The sequence below is a fragment of the Lucilia cuprina genome, chromosome 4 (genome assembly GCF_022045245.1).
Source record: "Lucilia cuprina isolate Lc7/37 chromosome 4, ASM2204524v1, whole genome shotgun sequence".
NCBI lineage: Eukaryota > Metazoa > Arthropoda > Insecta > Diptera > Calliphoridae > Lucilia > Lucilia cuprina.
The window spans coordinates 1,050,789-1,060,631 of NC_060952.1; positions in this window are offsets into that span (position 1 = coordinate 1,050,789).

The following is a 9,843-nucleotide window of genomic DNA, read 5'->3' on the forward strand; positions in this document are numbered from 1 at the left end:
CATTGGTAAATATCGCGAAGTTATGGATGCAGTGCTAATTGGTCAATTATACCACATAAAGTCTCTTAAACCATGTTTAGAAAGAATTCTTTTGAGTTTTTTTGAATTGCGCTATTTTTCAAAATATGTATTAAATATATTACAGTAGGACCTTGATTATCCGTGATTCGATTATCCGGCAACAACAATTATCCGTGATGGAAAAATACATTCTTTGCATCGACTTAACTTTAATTTGGATTGACTTAAATTTTTCGTAATTATAAGCAAAATTCTGTTATTTTTTTTACAATCATGAACAATTAAAACAAATCAAAAAGGGTAATTCCCGTTAAACGAAAATCCTAAATTGCAAAATAAGAGACAAACAATATTAAACGATTATTTTTAGAAATTATCTATATATATAAAATTCTAACGTTACTGACTGACTGATTCATCATCGCACAGCCTAAACGGCTAAAGCTAAAGAGCTGAAATTTGGACAGGGGGTTGGTCTCCCACCAAATAGATCCACTAAGACGGGATTTTTGGAAATTCGAATGTTTAGGGGGTAAAAAAGGGTAAAAACGGGTAAAATCGGTAACCTCATATCTTCTAAACTAGAAAAGATACAAAAATAGTTTAAAGCTTATCGTCGTTCATTTAAAAAATAAGCGGACAGGTGTCTGCTACTTTTTTCATTTTCGGGCCCTTTAGGGAATAAACGGGTAAAAACTGTATTTTGGTACTTTTTTGCACCCCATGTATCTTTTAAACCAGTGAACATTCAAACAATATTTTTGACTCCTTCATAACTTGACGAAAAAATAAAAATATAAATTTAGTACCTTTTGGTTATTCGGATGTTTAAAGGGGTGAAAATTGTACCTATTTTTGGTACTTTTTTCATAAAACATTGATTTTGGTTTATTAACTTATACATATAAATACGTAATAACGGGCTCCCACTACGATGTTGCAACATTTTGGAATAGAATTTTTATTTCGTTAATGAAATTAAGCATGTAGAGCCCGGAGTAAATGAGAATCTATAAAAGGGGACTTTTTGGTACTTTTTCGTTCTTCAAAAGGTACTTTTTGAATTTCCTATAATATTGAACCTAGAAACATGAAATTAAGTATGTAGAGCCCGGAGTAAATGAGAATCTATAAAAGGGGACTTTTTGGTACTTTTTCGTTCTTCAAAAGGTACTTTTTTAATTTCCTATAATATTAAACATAGAAACATGAAATTAAGTATGTAGAGGATGGATTAAGTGAGAACCTATAAAAGGGGACTTTTGGTACTTTTTCGTTCTTCAAAAGGTACTTTTTGGATTTTTGTATAATATTGAACCTAGAAACATGAAATTAAGCATGTAGAGCCCGGAGTAAATGAGAATCTATAGAAGAAGACTTTTTGGTACGGTTTCGTTCTACAAAAGGTATTTTATGAGTTTTCTATAAAATTTAACCTAGAAACATGATATTAAGCATGTAGAGCCTGGAGTAAATGAGAATCTATAAAAAAGGACTTTTCGTTCATCAAAAGGTACTTTTTGAATTTTTTATAATATTGAACCTAGAAACATGAAATTAAGTATGTAGAGTATGGATTAAGTGAGAACATATAAAAGGGGACTTTTTGAAACCTTTTCGTTCTTCAAAAGGTACTTTTTGGATTTTTGTATAATATTGAACCTAGAAACGTGAAATTAAGCATATAGAGCCCGGATTAAGTGAGGACCTATAAAAGGGGACTTTTTGGTACTTTTCCGTTCTTTAAAAGGTACATTTTGAATTTTCTATAATATTGAACCTAGAAACATGAAATTAAGCGTTTAGAGCCTGGATTAAGTGAGAACCTATAAAGGGTACTTTTTCGTTCTTCAAAAGATACTTTTTGTGTTTTTTATAATATTGATCCTAGAAACATGAAATTAAGCATGTGGAGCCCGGAGTTAATTAGAATCTTTAAAAGCAATCAGGGACTTGAGTAAATGAAAATTTTAACTGGAATATTTTCTGGTACTTTTTGAATTTTCTATAATATTGAACTTAGGAACATGAAATTGAATAAAGTAGGTCCTTTGGTACTTTTTCGTACTTCACTGGTACTGGTACTTTTAGAGCTTTCTAAAATATTGAATATATAAACATAAAATTAAACACGCAGTATCCCAATTGAACGAAAATTGAAAAAGCATACTCTGGTACTTTTATGTTCTTTTACTAATACTTTTCGAATTTTCTATAATATTGAACCTAAAATATTAAATTGGACATGTAGCTTCCTGATTGTATAAAAATCTTTATGCGATTTTTTTGGTTTCTGGTTGAAAATTAAACATGCGTCATCCTGATTTAATGAAAATATATAAAAAGGCACTGTCTGGTACTTTTTCGTTCTTCAACTCTTTTTTCTAATTTTCTGTAATATTGAGACTAGAATCATAATATCAAACTTAAAGAGTTCTCTAAAAGGGGAATTTTTGATATTGCAGATATATATATATATATATATATATATATATATATATATATATATATATATAATATATATACATTTCCAATAATGATATTTATTTTATTCCATTACGATGAGGGTAGCGAAGCACACTGGGTATAGCTAGTATAACATAAAATCCTTATCTACTGTTTACTGTTATCTGACAATTTTTGTTATAGTTTTGAATCATTTATGAATATAAAATCCTTGAATTATTTCATTTTTATATAAATATGTACATATTCATTTCTTTATTAATAAACATATCTATTAAAAAGTAGAAAAAGTTGGCACTCAATTAACCGGGAAAACCGATTATACATAATGCTTACGGCTCCGACCATTACGGAAAATCGAGGTCCCACTGTAGTTATCGAATCCGCCAGAAGACATATTTTCCTAAAGCATCGCCATAAAACTAAAAAAACAGCTAAATTAAAGTGTTTTTATTCTTTTGTTATTCTAAAAACTGTTGAAAACCACATAGTACAAATATTCAAATCAGGGACGAATAGTTTTAAAACGTATGACCACAAAAAATCCTATGCTACAACTTTTGTACAACTTTGGACATTTGTTTGGATCATTAGTTAAAACAACAATAAACAACTTGGTATGAAATTTCAATTATGCGACGATTGCTAAAAAAAATTCCTAGATCGCTAAAATATAGTGATAATATAGTATTATTATAGAAATTATAGAAATATATTGTCCACATGGTGCGCCATGATTTCAAATAATTTAATTTTGACTTTGATTTGTTACCGCATATTTTTACCCATAAGAGCATATTTAAGTGATATTTCGAGTTGTTTAGAGCTTTAAGCGCATACTATTTTAATATTTTATAAATGGTTTTTTCTTGTAGGTTTTTTATCTTGATTTTTTGTCTTACTTTACAATTGTTGTTGTACTTACTTCCGATTGCAATATTTGAATGTGGAGCTTGGTTTTAGATATTTGTTTTTGTTCTTGTTCTTTGGTGATCACATTTCTATCTCTTAAATTGGTCGATTATATTTGTGGCAGGGATTCAGTATCTTTACTTTGGTGCAATTGTTTTTTTTAGTAGATTGTTTTCTTTGAGCTTTTCTATGTTAATAAATTTGTAACTTTGAGTACAAGACAAAACTATGCATGTTTTATAAAAAAGAAAAAGGCAGTTGTAAATGTAATAAGAAAATTAATGAAAACTTATATTTAAAACAAAAAAAATATATTTAATGTTTTTTAAAAAACTTTTTTTAATAAACTTGTATAAATTTTTTTGGCATCAGCTGTTTACACGCTAATCGCATCTAAAAAATGCGATTTTTATACCCTACACCACTATTGTGGGGAGGGTATTATAAGTTTTGTGCTGATGTTTGTAACATACAAAAATATTGGTCCAATACCCACCTTAAAGTATACCGATCGATTCAGAATCATTTTTTGAGTCGATTAAGACATGTCCGTCCGTCCGTCTGTCCGGCTGGCTGGCTGTCCATGTAAACCTTGTGCGCAAGGTACAGGCCGCAATTTTCAAGATAATTTGATGAAATTAGGACCAAGCATATTTTTTGGCACAGGGACGAAGCCTATTGAAAATGGTTGGAATCGGTCCATTATTTCACCTAGCCCCCATACAACCGTACCTCCCGATTTGAACTTTTTATGCCATAATTACGTCAAATATTATTTATCTCTCTAAAAATTGGCACAAATAAGTCTTATATAAGTATAAATGACACTGCAGATTTTCGTAAGGATCGGCCCTATTTGACCCTAGCTCCCATACAAACCCCCCTTCAAAAAATGTCTTAAACGTCTAAAATTGACTTGTAACCATTTGTATCGCAATGAAACTCAACAAAATTAACTGTTATTTAAAAATATATCCTTTTCCCAAATTTACCGAGGATCGGCCCATATATGACCTATATAAAGACTCATTTAGACATTTTTGCTTAATATTTGCTTAAATATTTTGGAATTATGGTAATATTCAACATAAAAGATTCTTTATTAAAAAAATTAAAATATAGTCATGGTGTAGGGTATTATATGGTCGGCCATGCCCGACTATACTTTGCTACTTGTTGCTTTTATAAAGCAAATGAGAACCCTATTGAAACAGAGATAGAGATGTAGAAAAATCACTACATATAATATATCCAAACAAAGAATTTTTACTGCTTCATAATATAGGATTAGAACTAGTTAAATACTTCAAAAAATGAACAACATCCCTCCAATGACATGCTAATGTAAAATTCATAGTGTTTTCACCGGAATTTGAAGCACTTTGGGTTACTTGTTGTGATGAAAATACTACATCTTTTCCACACTTTTTTTTGCTGTAAGTAAGTTTTTTCAGAAAGTCTGAAAGTATTTTCAGAAAGTCTGAAAGTATTTTCAGAAAGTTTAAAAATCGCCATAAAACTAAAAAAACAGCTAAATTAAAGTGTTTTTATTCTTTTGTTATTCTAAAAACTGTTGAAAACCACATAGTACAAATATTCAAATCAGGGACGAATAGTTTTAAAACGTATGACCACAAAAAATCCTATGCTACAACTTTTGTACAACTTTGGACATTTGTTTGGATCATTAGTTAAAACAACAATAAACAACTTGGTATGAAATTTCAATTATGCGACGATTGCTAAAAAAAATTCCTAGATCGCTAAAATATAGTGATAATATAGTATTATTATAGAAATTATAGAAATATATTGTCCACATGGTGCGCCATGATTTCAAATAATTTAATTTTGACTTTGATTTGTTTACCGCATATTTTTACCCATAAGAGCATATTTTAAGTGATATTTCGAGTTGTGTTAGAGCTTTAAGCGCATACTAATTTTAATATTTTATAAATGGTTTTTTCTTGTAGGTTTTTTATCTTGATTTTTTGTCCTTACTTTACAATTGTTGTTGTACTTACTTCCGATTGCAATAATTGAATGTGGAGCTATGGTTTTAGATATTTGTTTTTGTGTCTTGTTCTTTGGTGATCACATTTCATCTCTTAAATTGGTCGATTATATTTGTGGCAGGGATTCAGTATCTTTACTTTGTGCAATTGTTTTTTTTTAGTAGATTGTTTTCTTTGAGCTTTTCTATGTTAATAAATTTGTAACTTTGAGTACAGACAAAACTATGCATGTTTTATAAAAAAGAAAAAGGCAGTTTGTAATGTAATAAGAAAATTAATGAAAACTTATATTTAAAACAAAAAAAATAAATTATGTTTTTTAAGAAAAAAAAAACTTTTTTATATAAACTTGTATAAATTTTTTAGGCATCAGCTTATTACACGCTATCGCATCTAAAAAATGCGATTTTTATACCCTACACCACTATTGTGGGGAGGGTATTATAAAGTTTGTGCTGAAGTTTGTAACATACAAAAATATTGGTCCAATACCCACCTTAAAGTATACCGATCGATTCAGAATCATTTTTTGAGTCGATTAAGACATGTCCGTCCGTCCGTCTGTCCGGCTGGCTGGCTGTCCATGTAAACCTTGTGCGCAAGGTACAGGGCCGCAATTTTCAAGATAATTTGATGAAATTAGGACCAAGCATATTATTTTGGCACAGGGACGAAGCCTATTGAAAATGTTGGAATCTGGTCCATTATTTCACCTAGCCCCCATACAACCGTACCTCCCCGATGTGAACTTTTTATGCCATAATATACGTCAAATATTATTTTATCTCTCTAAAAATTGGCACAAATAAGACTTATATAAGTATACAATGACACTGCAGATTTTCGTAAGGATCGGCCCTTATTTGACCCTAGCTCCCATACAAACCCCCCTTCAAAAAATGTCTTAAACGTCTAAAATTGACGTGTAACCATTTGTATCGCAATGAAACTCAACAAAATTAACTGTATTTAAAAATATATCCTTTTCCCAAATTTACCGAGGATCGGCCCAATATGACCTATAAAAGACTCACATTTAGACATTTTTGCTTAATATTTGCTTAAATAATTTTGGAATGGTTATGATATCAACATAAAAGATTCTTTATTAAAAAAATTAAAATATAGTCATGGTGTAGGGTATTATATGGTCGGCCATGCCCGACTATACTTTGCTACTTGTTGCTTTTATAAAGCAAATGAGAACCCTATTGAAACAGAGATAGAGATGTAGAAAAATCACTACATATAATATATCCAAACAAAGAATTTTTACTGCTTCATAATATAGGATTAGAACTAGTTAAATACTTCAAAAAATGAACAACATCCCTCCAATGACATGCTAATGTAAAATTCATAGTGTTTTCACCGGAATTTGAAGCACTTTGGGTTACTTGTTGTGATGAAAATACTACATCTTTTCCACACTTTTTTTTGCTGTAAGTAAGTTTTTTCAGAAAGTCTGAAAGTATTTTCAGAAAGTCTGAAAGTATTTTCAGAAAGTTTAAAAATTTTAGAAGTTTTTTAATCTTAAAATAGGTTTTTTTAAAAATGGATAAAGGATTTATACTTTTAATTACTCTCGTTATTTATATACATATAAATATAGTTGTACGTATTCTGTTTACTTATATTTTTTCTAATATTAAACTAATTTGTTGTTTTTTCACTGAGGTACTTACCAAAACACTTAGTTTTTATTTCTATTGTTATTGCTAGAATGGAGCTGCGATATAATATTTCTTACCTGTTTAATATTTCCCTTTAATAAAGTAAAATTTGTTATGAGTTTAAAAAAAATCTCTTTTATTGGCTTTAAAGCGTGACATTCATTATTATGTATTTCATTTAATATTGCATGTGGATGGCCTGCCTACAGTGGTACATTTTTTGTTTTCTTTTTTATTTGAATAGTAGTATAAGTAGTATATAATATATGTATTACTTTATTTTGATGAATTTTAATTATTTTTGAATTTTCTTAATATTGTATAGAAAAATAAACATTTATTACATGTATGTATGTATGTATGTATTAATGTATGTATACATGGATGCATATGTATACGAATGTTAATTTAATTTACAGAATAATAACAATATGTACGCTTTAGATAGTCAGACTCTTATTGTCTTTTCTATACATATACCCCCATATTCACAAACAAATTTTTATTTTATAAACGATTCATAAATCAAATTTCGTATTGAAATTATGTTTTATAAACTTTTTATAAAATAAAGTGCTGTTTATGAATAAGGGGGATATTGTTTAGTTAATATTTCATTCTTATAGAGATCTATTGTTTACTATTACTCCCAAATGAGATTACGCAAATGTGGAGTCAATGACAATTAACTCTACAATTCTACGGAGTAGATTAAAACAATGGAAATACAAATGAAAATATTAAATTAGTTAGGTACAATATTTCAGTTAAAATAATCTTCATTTAGAAGGGCAATGAAAAATATAATTGTAATATAAAAACTTTATGACTTGTAGGTATGCATTGAAAGTAACTAAAATAGAACTGCGTAAATATGTATGTATGTATGTTAATAGTATAAATACATAAAATAAAGTACAATACAATTTATTAAATAAAAAAGCACTTGATTTCTTAGATGTATTAAAATATTAAATATTTTCTTTAGAGTTTATTATTTATTGTTTATTTCTTATTTTTTGTATTTCTGAGTTTCATTCAATTGTAATATTTGGTTTTAGTTATAATTTTAAATAAAGTTTATGCTCTTATGTGTAAATGTATGTATATTAATAATTATAGTAAGTATATGAATCTAAATTTGTTTTTTACAGTGTACTCTTAATTAAGGTAATGAGTTAAACTTTAGTAAGGCACTAGTTACACGTTAATCTATCTATGTTTGTATGTATCTACATATGTCATGTATATAGTACTTATGCATGTATATATATATATTGTAAATACATTTTATTTAAATATTTCAATTTAAAATAAACTTGGTTTTACTTTTAGCAATTTGTTTGTGTGTTTTTTTAACGTGTAACTACTGACTACGGTTTTATAAGATATTCTTTCCTTTTTATATTTTGCTATTTGGTTATTTAAAGCTTCTTATTTAGCAAAGTTCAAAACTTTTTTGTTTGGTTGTAGGTTTTATGATTTCAAAAGCATTATTTTTTTATTCGATTTCTTTTATATGATTGTATATTTCAACTACTGCCGCTGATACTACTGTTACTACTACTCATTAGACAATAAAAAAGGTTATTTTTCAACACTGTGATCATTTTAGAACAAACATAATTAAAGCTTTATAATCAATTTAACTAAACTCAAGCCTAAAGAGGACAGCCAATGACAATCCAATCAATTTTTATAAACTGTATTTTTAACCTTTTTTATAGAATTTGTACAATTGAAAATTTTAAAAGGCAGTTAGTTGGTTTGTTACTGGCCGTCTTCTAGTATCTTTATGTTACCTTCTTGTAATTGAAACATATACATTTTAAATTAAAATGATTTAAAACTTTTTTGTTTTTTTCTTTATATTGGTGGGTGTTGTGTGTTTTGTGTATTTTGAAAATCTACTTTTTGTACATACATACATTTATAATATTATTTTAAATAATTTTGATTTAGCATACAATTAAAATATCAATAATTTAATTTAAACAACAGAGTCAAAATTATACACACACACACTCACTTACATTGTTCTTTATTTTTTATTTTTATTTTAGTAGCATAATTTTAGGTGTAGTATGTATTGTATTTATTGTTTCTTAATGTAAATGTTTAAAGTTTTCTTATTTATAAGGTATTATTAATTAAATTATTAAATATTAAATTGAATTATAACTAGGACTTACATTAAATACTAAGCATCTTTTTAAATGTTAAATTGTTAAACTAAAATATAATTGTATGTTTTTTATAATTAAATGAAGGAAAATTAAAAAAGTAATATGTAATTCTTTCAGAGAGACTTAGATAGGAGAGAGCATATCTCATTCGTTCAAACCTTTCATTGAGAATATCAGACACGACAAGAAGTGCTGTTTGTTTTCTTTATATTTTTGTAATGTTTCTTTCGTAGGTTTTGATTTTTAAACTTTTTTGGTATTTTGAATGGAGTTTGTTTGGTTTAAATTGTTATTTAATTGTCTAACCTATAAAATTAAATATATATATACGATTTAGTTTAATTATCAGCATAATTGAATATTGTTATTATTTTTATTCATCATCATCTTCATGATCTCATCATTATTAGTTTAGTATTAGAATTAATATTAAAAAAAGAAAAGCAGAAGTATATGGGATTCGAGTGCCAAAGTGAAAGAATAGAAGAGGAAAGTTTTTGCGGCTATAAAATTGAACGAATGGTCGAGGGTTGTATCAAACTCAAATTTTAATATCAAAACTAATGT